Source organism: Malania oleifera, chromosome 7 (assembly GCF_029873635.1).
Source record: "Malania oleifera isolate guangnan ecotype guangnan chromosome 7, ASM2987363v1, whole genome shotgun sequence".
Lineage (NCBI taxonomy): Eukaryota > Viridiplantae > Streptophyta > Magnoliopsida > Santalales > Ximeniaceae > Malania > Malania oleifera.
Window position 1 is genome coordinate 78609533 of NC_080423.1, and position 9790 is coordinate 78619322.

The 9790-nt window shown below is 36.0% G+C and overlaps 1 pseudogene; it reads left to right on the forward strand.

Moving 5' to 3' along the window:
• The first annotated feature begins 411 nt into the window (after positions 1-411).
• Positions 412-1992, forward strand: LOC131160904 (phosphatidylinositol 4-kinase gamma 8-like; annotated as a pseudogene).
• The last annotated feature ends 7798 nt before the right edge of the window (positions 1993-9790 follow it).

Consider the following 9790-nt stretch of genomic DNA (forward strand, 5'->3'; position numbering starts at 1 on the left):
CTCTCTCTTTCTCTCTCTCTCTCTCTCTCTCTCTCTCTCTCTCTCTCTCTATATATATATATATATATATATATAAGGATTAAATTCAAAAATTAAAGACTAATAATTAGTAGAATCAATCATTTAATTAAATATTATTACATATTATATTTTTTCGTTTCATTTTTCTTAATAATTAAACATGAAAAGTTTGAATTTTTTCAGTTTCTCTACTCAAGTTCTAAATCAACCTGAATGCATGAATTTGTTTTTTAAAAATTTGTAAACGAACAGAGATGTGAAGGGCTGCAATCTCCGGGAGAAGACCACCAGTCGCCGGCCTCTCCGCTGAGTTATAAAAACCAACTCGCCAGCTCAGATTTGCATTTGCCCGCCTTCGGCATTCTCCGCACCTGCATGACACTCTTTAACATGGCCGTAGCTGTCCCCCACCACCACCACCACCTCAAGCCCACCCCCGCCCACCGTTGCAAACTCCAATCCTTCACCCAACTCGACTTCTCCTCCGTCCTCGACCTCGCCGCCAGCCTCCACCGCAGCTTCTCCACTCCCTGCCTCTCCTTCTCCGCCATTTGTTCCCTAGACCAAGACCACCAATCTCACACCGACCTCCTCGGCCCCCACCTCGAAATCCTCGCCGCCGCAGCCGCTCCCGGCGTCCGCAACCTTGTTGACGACGTCACCACCGCCGTGGCCTCTGGTGTTGACCCCGTCCCCGTTGCCACAGGCCTCGGTGGCGCCTACCTTTTCCGCACCCCAAATGGCGACGGGATCGCGGTCGCCAAACCAATGGACGAAGAGCCACTGGCCTGCAACAACCCGAAAGGCTTCGTGGGTCGGACCCTTGGGCAACCCGGCTTGAAACCCTCCGTCCGGATCGGCGAGACCGGTGTCCGGGAACTCGCAGCTTACCTCCTCGATCACGGGGGCTTCGCCGGCGTTCCCCCCACCGCCCTAGTCAAATTCTCCCACGTTGCATTCAACATCAACAATCAGGCGGCGATTCCCGCCGCAACTCAGAAGATCGCCTCTCTCCAGCGGTTCGTGGAACATGACTCCGATGCAGGAGATTTGGGCCCGTCGGGATTCTCCGTCGCCTCCATTCATCGGATAGGGATTCTTGACGTTAGGCTCCTGAATCTGGACCGACACGCCGGGAATATGCTCGTCAGAAACCGCCGAGAGCAGGTCAACGTTGCCGAAGCAGCAGATCTGGTGCCCATAGACCACGGGCTTTGCCTGCCGGAGTGGATTGACGATCCGTACTTCGAATGGTTACATTGGCCTCAAGCATTGATCCCCTTTTCCGATTCAGAAATTGATTATATCTCTCATCTTAATCCGTTAAAGGACGCAGAGCTTTTGCGAACCACTGTGCCCTCTCTCCGTGAATCATCTATTCGGGTGTTCGTGATTTGCAGCATTTTCCTGAAGCGCGCGGCGGCCGCTGGGCTATCCCTCGCCGACATTGGCGGAATGATGACCCGGGGGAACTTTGAAGAAAGCGCAAGCATGCTAGAGAGTGTCTGCTTGGAGGCCAAGGCAAGAATGGCCAACAACCACAATGGGGAGGATATCTTTCCTGGAGAAGAAGAAACCCTGGAAGTAGAGATGTTTGAGTACATGGACAAGGAAATTGAAGATAGTTCCGATATTGGGGCTGTGGAAGTTCCTCACCGGCTCCGACAGACTCCTCCTGAGGTCGCTAAGCCGCCAAAGATCCCGAGGTTTTCATTGGCCGGATTCGACGAAGAAGACGGGCATGGGAGGGACAAGGCTGGGGGGCTGACCAAGAGCGTGAGCTTCTCAGAGGCAAACCACCATAGCCGTGAAAATGGGGGAGCTTCGTTTGGAGATATGAGTAAGAGTGAATGGAAATTCTACTTGGTGAGCTTTGATAAGGTTTTGGAAGAGGCATTAATGGAGGGTGCAAAGAGCAATATGGGGTTGAACTTGAAGCAGTAGAGGTTGGGAACTTCCTGCAAGTTCTGATGAGTGGGAATTTGTGCATGGCTGGCTAGATGATCATTTTCCATTCACAGAGTAGCTAGGGTATGTATTGGTGTAGACATATGCACAAAAATTCACAGGACAAGAGTGGGAAAAGCGATTGGCAAAACTTGCCATCCTTTCCATGTCGACCTCTTTCTTTGTCTCTTTCTCCTTCAGATTTGTTTCTCTTCTTTCTTACAGCAATAGCTGCAGCATGAATGTACACTACTACTGCTGCTGTTGGTTTAGGGGTCCAATGGTTTATTACACATGATGGAAGACATGTTGTACTCTGTCTTGGGGAGGGAGCAGGAGCACTTTGGTGTGTTAATATGGTGTGTGCGTGCATGAAATGTACTTCCTTTCCTTCCAACTGTTAATATTATTGAAGGGGCTTCAAAGCCAAAAGCGTTTCTTTCATTTGAATTGTTTAAATTGTTCCTTGTTTATAGTTTATTTAATATTTTTTTAATTGCATATCGGCCTTCTACAATTGTAAATGTAATTTTGAAACGTTTATATCATGTGTGATTCATAAATTGTATGGGGGAAAATAATTTTATCAAACATGCGGTATAATAAGAATAGAATATCATGGTAAGAGGGAAATGAAAGTCAGCTCATTCAACCCTATGCAAAGTCTGTCGGTGTCTTATATTAAACCCCATTCTCTCCATTTTTGCATGAAAATTTAGGGGCAGTTTAGTTGTACGATACAACTTTTATTTTTATTTTTATTTTTTATATAAAAAATATTATCAAAAAAATAATTAATTTTTTTTATTTTTATAATATTTGTATGAAATAAATGAATAACAACAATATATAATATTGGCATTATATTCTTGTATGAATATTTTTTTTTTTAATTCTTCAAATAACTCCAAAAATATCACCTTTTTGGCTGATTTTTCAAATTTATATAGAAAAATTGGAAAACTCTTTTCATTATTTTTCTAAATTTCTAACTCTCATTTCCCATATGAGAGCAAGAAATTTAAATTTGGAACTTTAATTTGTATGGGTAATGTATAGAGTTTCTTGTAAACCCATAAGAATGAAAATTCAAATTCTAAAATCCATTACTCCAAATATTTCCTTATATGAATTTTGAAAAATTAGAAAACAAGTTATTTTTTTGTGACTATTTTGAAATCTAAAAGTAACAAAATATTTTGAACGTTTAAACAAACTCCTTATTCTCTTCTTTTTTAACAAAAAACTTCAAAATTTTAAAAATAAGATAAAATTTTTATAATTCTTTGAAAAACAAAGAATATTTTCTAAAACTAAACGAGCCCATAACCTTTCCAAAGTCAATATCCTAGAATGCTTGATGTGAATCCAATAGTAAATTTTCCCCATATCGAGATGTCTCTCGGGACACTGCATTGAAATGACTAATACTTTCAATATAACATGATCGTTAGTTCCTTGACCAAAATAATTTAATTTGAATTTTGGTGCCCTCACTAACTTTATTGATGGAAAGCAATAGATATAACAAGAACAACAAACACTCCTGCAATTGTAAATAATGAAATCAAGCTAGTCCTAAAAACACATAAAAATAAGTTTACAAAGTGTTTGGAAGTATGAATTTTAAGTTATTTAAATTTGTATAGATTTAGACAATGCAATTCAAATTTGTATTGTATTTTAATCCAATTCATACAAATTCAAATCCAAAACTCCAATTCCATTACTAAAAGAAATTCATCACTGTTATAAACTACTAGTCATATGCACGCGTGATGTGTGTGCTTTGCAGTTTTTTTTATGAATTTTTATTTATATAATGATATCAATAAATTTCAAATAACCAATTCGATAATATTCATGTACTCTAAGATATTTACATATAAACACAATTATTAAAAAAAAAAACATATTTCTACTATTGTACATTAAGAGGAAATAGTCAAAATTCACTTAATATTTACATATGATACTATTCATAAAATTCTAATACTTGGTTTGAATACATAAATATGAATATTTTCCAATCTTGTTCTAATCATCTCTCACTAATTTTGCGATATGCTTGTTAAAAATACAGAAAAAATTAACTTGTAATAAAAGAATCACGCTAAGATTTTTTTTCTCTTTTTCATTTTTAATGTGAAGTAATACCCTGAACATGTATTTACAAATAAGACTCAATTCAAATAGAAGAAAAATATAAAATCTTTTATTACATTTATTGACTTTTTGAGTCTTATCCCGTTTTGATTATGATAAAATACAACATCTCATTTGTGCGTTAATTGAATGAACATGTTTATGTTTCTATAAGCACAGATGACCGATGCAAAATAGAAACCATGAAGCACTTACACGTTCGCATCATTTGGCGTATTCTATGGATTTGTGAAGAGCAAAGATTGAAGACTTTATATTTTTCAGTTATATTGTTTATAGGTTTAAATTGTGCATGCATATCATTTTATTTGAATTGAAGCTCTCTCTCAACCATGACCTTAGTTGGACCCTAGGAACTATATTTCATGAAAAATCATTTTACAACTGTGTAAAAATTATTTCAAGTGTAAAAATCATTTTTGGAATGAAGAACTCCAAAATAAGATTTTCAAAATCCCCTTCATGTTTCTGCTGTCTTATTGATGAACGATTTCTCGATCAATCAATTCTCATCTTAAAATATGTTCAACATAAAAATTATGGGATTTTATTGTAATTTTCTTTTAATACCAAGAAAGTTCCATTTTAAGTTTTGTAGAAAAAGTAATGCCCAAAATACTGAAAGATGTCTGCAGTAGAAAATTCTTTTCATATTTCTTTTGTCTCATTGATGAATGATTTTCTCAATCAATCCCTTCTTATCATAAAAATATTCAACATGAAAGTTGTGGTATTTTCTCTTAGATTTCTTTTAATATCAAGAAAGTTCAATTTGGAATTGTATAGAAAATGTTATGTCCAAAAACTTGAAGGGTGTCCGCGCCCTCAGTTGACTGGACCTCTCGAGAAAGAGCCCCAATGGTTGAAAAACATCTAGTTTTCAAAATAAACTATTATTTTAAACCTCCAACGGTCATATAACGGCTATATTTGATTTTTACGTATATATACTATTAGCCCTGTCAGCTACACTATCTTGGTTTATATGTTTTGATGATATTAACCTATTTGTTGTTTCTAGTATTTTCCATCCTTGCAGATCTTATCTAGTATAGGTACAAAGTGTCAGATACACAGAGGTACCAAATCAGAAGCAAAGATCGGACCTAGTAAACATCAAATAGAAAAGATAAGGACACTGACTCAGAAGCACCAAGGCACATCCTAGAGTTTTTATTATGTATAAATTAATTGTAATAAGGGTTGTGTGAGTGAGTGCGTATTGTAACTCTTGCGTTGTGTATCTTGCATGATTTCTGAGTAAGAGTTGAGCCATTGCATAAGCATATTAGGACACATGAGTTTATAGGATTGTACTAAATACATAAACACAAACTCACCTTTCATGACTTTCTAAGTTAAAATAAGAGTTTGTCAAATGAATCCTAAAACTCAAATATGTTTTCAAAGGGACAAGTTTTTAACATCCTAGTTTTAAGAACATTTTTATACTTAGTCCCGATTGTGTTAAAACAATTTTAATGTCCTAAAGGTTCAAAGAAAGTCAAGTATATTTACAAAGGGACGTACTAAGCATATAAGATATCAAAATGGGTTTTCAAACGTGTTTTATTAATTAAAATATCTTATATTCAAAAGTAAACTCATTTGGACAAGTTTTAATCTTCATTAGACTTAATATATTTCATATAATTTTGTCCAAGAATGTTTTGAGTCATTAAAATACTTTTTGACAAGGAAAAACAAAGTAATCGTCACTGTCGTAGTGCAGTCTTGAGTCCTGAACACCTTACGGTATTTTGGGCATAACTTTTTCTAAAAAAGTCCAAATGGGACGATCTTGACGTCCCTGGAAAGCTAAGATAAAATGCCACAACTTATATTTGGTGACTTTTTCTGATTCAGGGACCTCATTGACGAAATTCAGAGAATTTCGTTGATGAATTCAACGGGCAGAAGCGCTCCAACGGGCGGAAAACGGCTAGTTTGCCAAATAAAATATTTTTTTCTTCCCCCTAACGACTAGTTAACAGCTCCTAAGGTTCTTGGGCTATAAATACAAGCTTTTAGACTTGTATTAATATGGTTTTGAGCATTGTTGATCATATTTGTGAAAAATATCATTTTATCCAAAACATAAGCATTTTGCACTTTGCATTTTAGTTAGTCTTCACAAGTGCTCAATCCTCTCTTACTTACTTATCTTGTAAGATTCATTCCTTGAGAGAATAGAGTAAGGATTTGGTTGTGTTTCATATTGGCTCATTTAAGGAGCATTAAATTGTCTTTCCAATCTTTTGTAAGGTTCTTTGTGAACCATTGTTGTAAGGTTCTTTGTGAACCGAAGCGAAGGCTCTTGGTGAGCGCGGTAGGGGTTTGTTTCCAAGTGTAGGGATTTGTTCTTGGGTTGTAAGGCTTCTTCGCTGGTGAAGGAGTATCTTTAGTGGATTGTGGAATCCTTGGCTTGGTGCTAAGGCGTGGACGTAGGCTTGGTTCCGAACCACGTAAAAATACCGGTGTTGTTCTTTCTCTCCCTTATACTCTTTATTTTATATCTTGTGCATGATTTATATTTATATTGCGATATAATTTCTTGTATCTTGCCAAGAGTTTTTATTTTGTAGAAAAATACGTATTCCGCAAAAAAAGTCTATTCACCCCCCCTCAAGACTATATACTCCGGGTTGGGACTTCCAACATATACTAAGCCTAAACACTTGAGAAATGTAAGAGAAACACTTGGGAAGTTTTGTTGAAAATTCCTTCGTTCATTCTTATTCATATTCCAAACTCTCTTTTGAAGATCAAAGCCAAATTTCTCCAACTCTTCTCTTTGAAAAACATTTTTGGAGAAAACATTTTGAGTTTTTCTTGAAAGTCTTGAGCATATATTCACTCATATATATTGCTTGAAAGGCTTTTTACTTTTGATATATTTCAAAGATCAAATTTATATTTCTCCTACTTTCATTTTTGAAAATATATTTTTAGGAGAAAATCTTTTAGAATAAAAAGAAAGCTTTGAGCATATATTCATTTATATATACTCATGTTGTAATAATGGTCAGATAAAGGATGTACAACGGAATAAAACACAACAAGCAACACAACCAGTATATAAAAACAACAAAAATAACAACAACACAAGAATTTACGTGGTTCAGCAATGCCTACATCCACGAAAGCAATCAACACAACAATTTCACTAAGAAATTAGAGAGTGCACAATACACTTCTCAAAATGATCTCTCATATGTCACAATATATATATACTCAGACAAGTATATATAAACTTTCCTTCAGAGGTTCCACCCCCCCCCCCCCCAAAAAAAACCAACCAACTTAATGTTCAAATTCAAAATTTGAATTTCTGTCTCATAGCCCAGAAAAAAAAAAAAAACCGTCGGCAATTTGAGATACCGAGAGCATTTTCTGAAGATGTCTAAGATTTTAGTGAAATCGTCAATGGTTTTAGAAAAGCCACAAAAAATCGTCTATGATTTTCTCCCAGAATTATGCACTATGTTCTTCTCCTTTTGTAACTTAGTCATCTTAAGGAATGAGCCACCATTCACAACAATCTCCACCTTGGTGAATTTCTGCCCCTTAGGAGAATCACGAGAAACATAGCTCGATGCTCCACCTCAACCTTAGAACGTTAAGTTGGGTTTGTCTCCCTTCTAGCACTTAGAGACATGAAGTAAGTCCAAGCAATGCTTGAACTTTTCAGAAGTAACCAATTTAGTCAATATATCCGTTGCATTTTCAGATGTGTGAACCTTTTCCAACACGAGTTCACCTAAAGTAATCAATTCCTGGACCCTATGAAACCTCACATCAATATGTTTAGTTCTAGCATGGTACACTTGATTCTTCGCTAAGTAAATGATACTCTGACTATCACAATGCTAAACCACTCCATCTAGCTATAATCTCAGTTCTTTGACCAAACTGGTAAGCCATAAAGCTTCCTTTGCAGCTTCTGTAACTGTCATATATTCTACCTCAATCGTGAATAATGCTACCAGAGATTGAACCATGGATCTCCAACATATAGGTCCTCCTACAAAGGTAAATAAATAACTTGTTGTAGATCTTCTATCATCCATATCCTCTGCATAATTAGTATCTACAAACCCTATAACTGAAGGGCATCACTATTGCTTGCCGAACATAATGTCATAACCCGATGTAACCTATAAGTATCTGAATATCCATTTGAAGGCTTCCCAATGTTGTCTTCTTGGATTAGATAGAAACTTAATTACCACACTCATAGCATGTGCCAAATCTGGCCTCGTACACACCATGACATACATTAAACTCCGCACAGTGTTAGCATAGGGGACCTTTGACATGTCCTGGATATCCTCATCTGTACTTGGACAATCTACAGTAGACAACATAAGATAACTCGCTAGAGGTGTACATACCAATTTTGCATCAGTTATGCTAAACATTTCCAACACCTTATGCACATAACCGCCATGATATAGCTAGCCATAATCTCCCTGCAATTCTATCCCAGTGAATCTTCATCCCAAGTATTTTCTTGGCTGAACCAAGATCGTTCATGTCAAACTCTTTATGCAAGAGTTCCTTTAACTCATTCACCTTAGTTAAATATTTTGCAGCTATCAACATGTTATCGACGTACAATAACAAGAAAATAAGAGAACCATTATCAAGTTTGTTCACATATATGCAGTAGTCATACTCACACCTTTTGTAGTCAATCTTGATCATGTAGGAATCAAATCTTTTATATCATTGCCTTGGAGATTGTTTCAATCCACAGAGATATTTCTTCAACTTACAAACTAAGTTTTCTTTCCTTGGTTCATTGAATCCCTCCGCTTGTACTATATAGATTTATTCCTCCAAGTCACCATGAAGAAACGACGTCTTTATAGACACCCCAATTTTAATTAGGCCGCCCCAAGGAAACCCAGTGTAATAAGACTCGACTTTCAGTCCTGAACAAAATCCTTTTTCTAAAATTAAGACCTTGTGTCCCCAATTGATTCCTTTTGATTTCAGGAAGTCAAGTCCCTTAAAAATGTCAAAATTGGGTTGAAATCAAGTCTTGTAAATTTGTAATACGAGTTTTGAGTTTTCAAAATAAAGTTTCTCAGGTTTTAAAACAAGTTGTTAGATCGAGTAATTTTTTATTTTAATTAACTATAATTAGGTTCTTTTAGTTGAAAAATTAATCTATGTTATCAGTTAAGTCCCCGTAATTCCAAAATCAATTTCCCTCAGGCTAGGTATTAGGGTTTGAGTCTTAAAAAACCCAAAAATTGAATCCTTTTGAACTAAGATTCTTCAGATTTAGTTAATTCCAAAATTAGTTTTCTTTCATTAGGGTTTTCATAATGGAGTTCCTCAAACTTTTAGTTGCTTCTATTTGTGTTGAAACCTTTCAAATTTTAATTTGAGTCCTAGAATTTTAATTGAGTCTATCCAAATTTTTTGAATTTTTAGTTTAAGTCCGGAAAAAGTCTTTTAAAATTATAAGGTTGAGTTTTTCGGTTTCAAAACCAGGTGTTTGTTTAGGTCTTAAGGTCATGCTTTAATTACTGGGTTCTCTTTGGAAAATTAACTTGTCAAAGGTTGAAAAGAAATACATCAAGGTCACATATTTTTATTAAAGCTACTTGAGGGTGCACGTGTCCAACTCACAACAAAAAAGGCA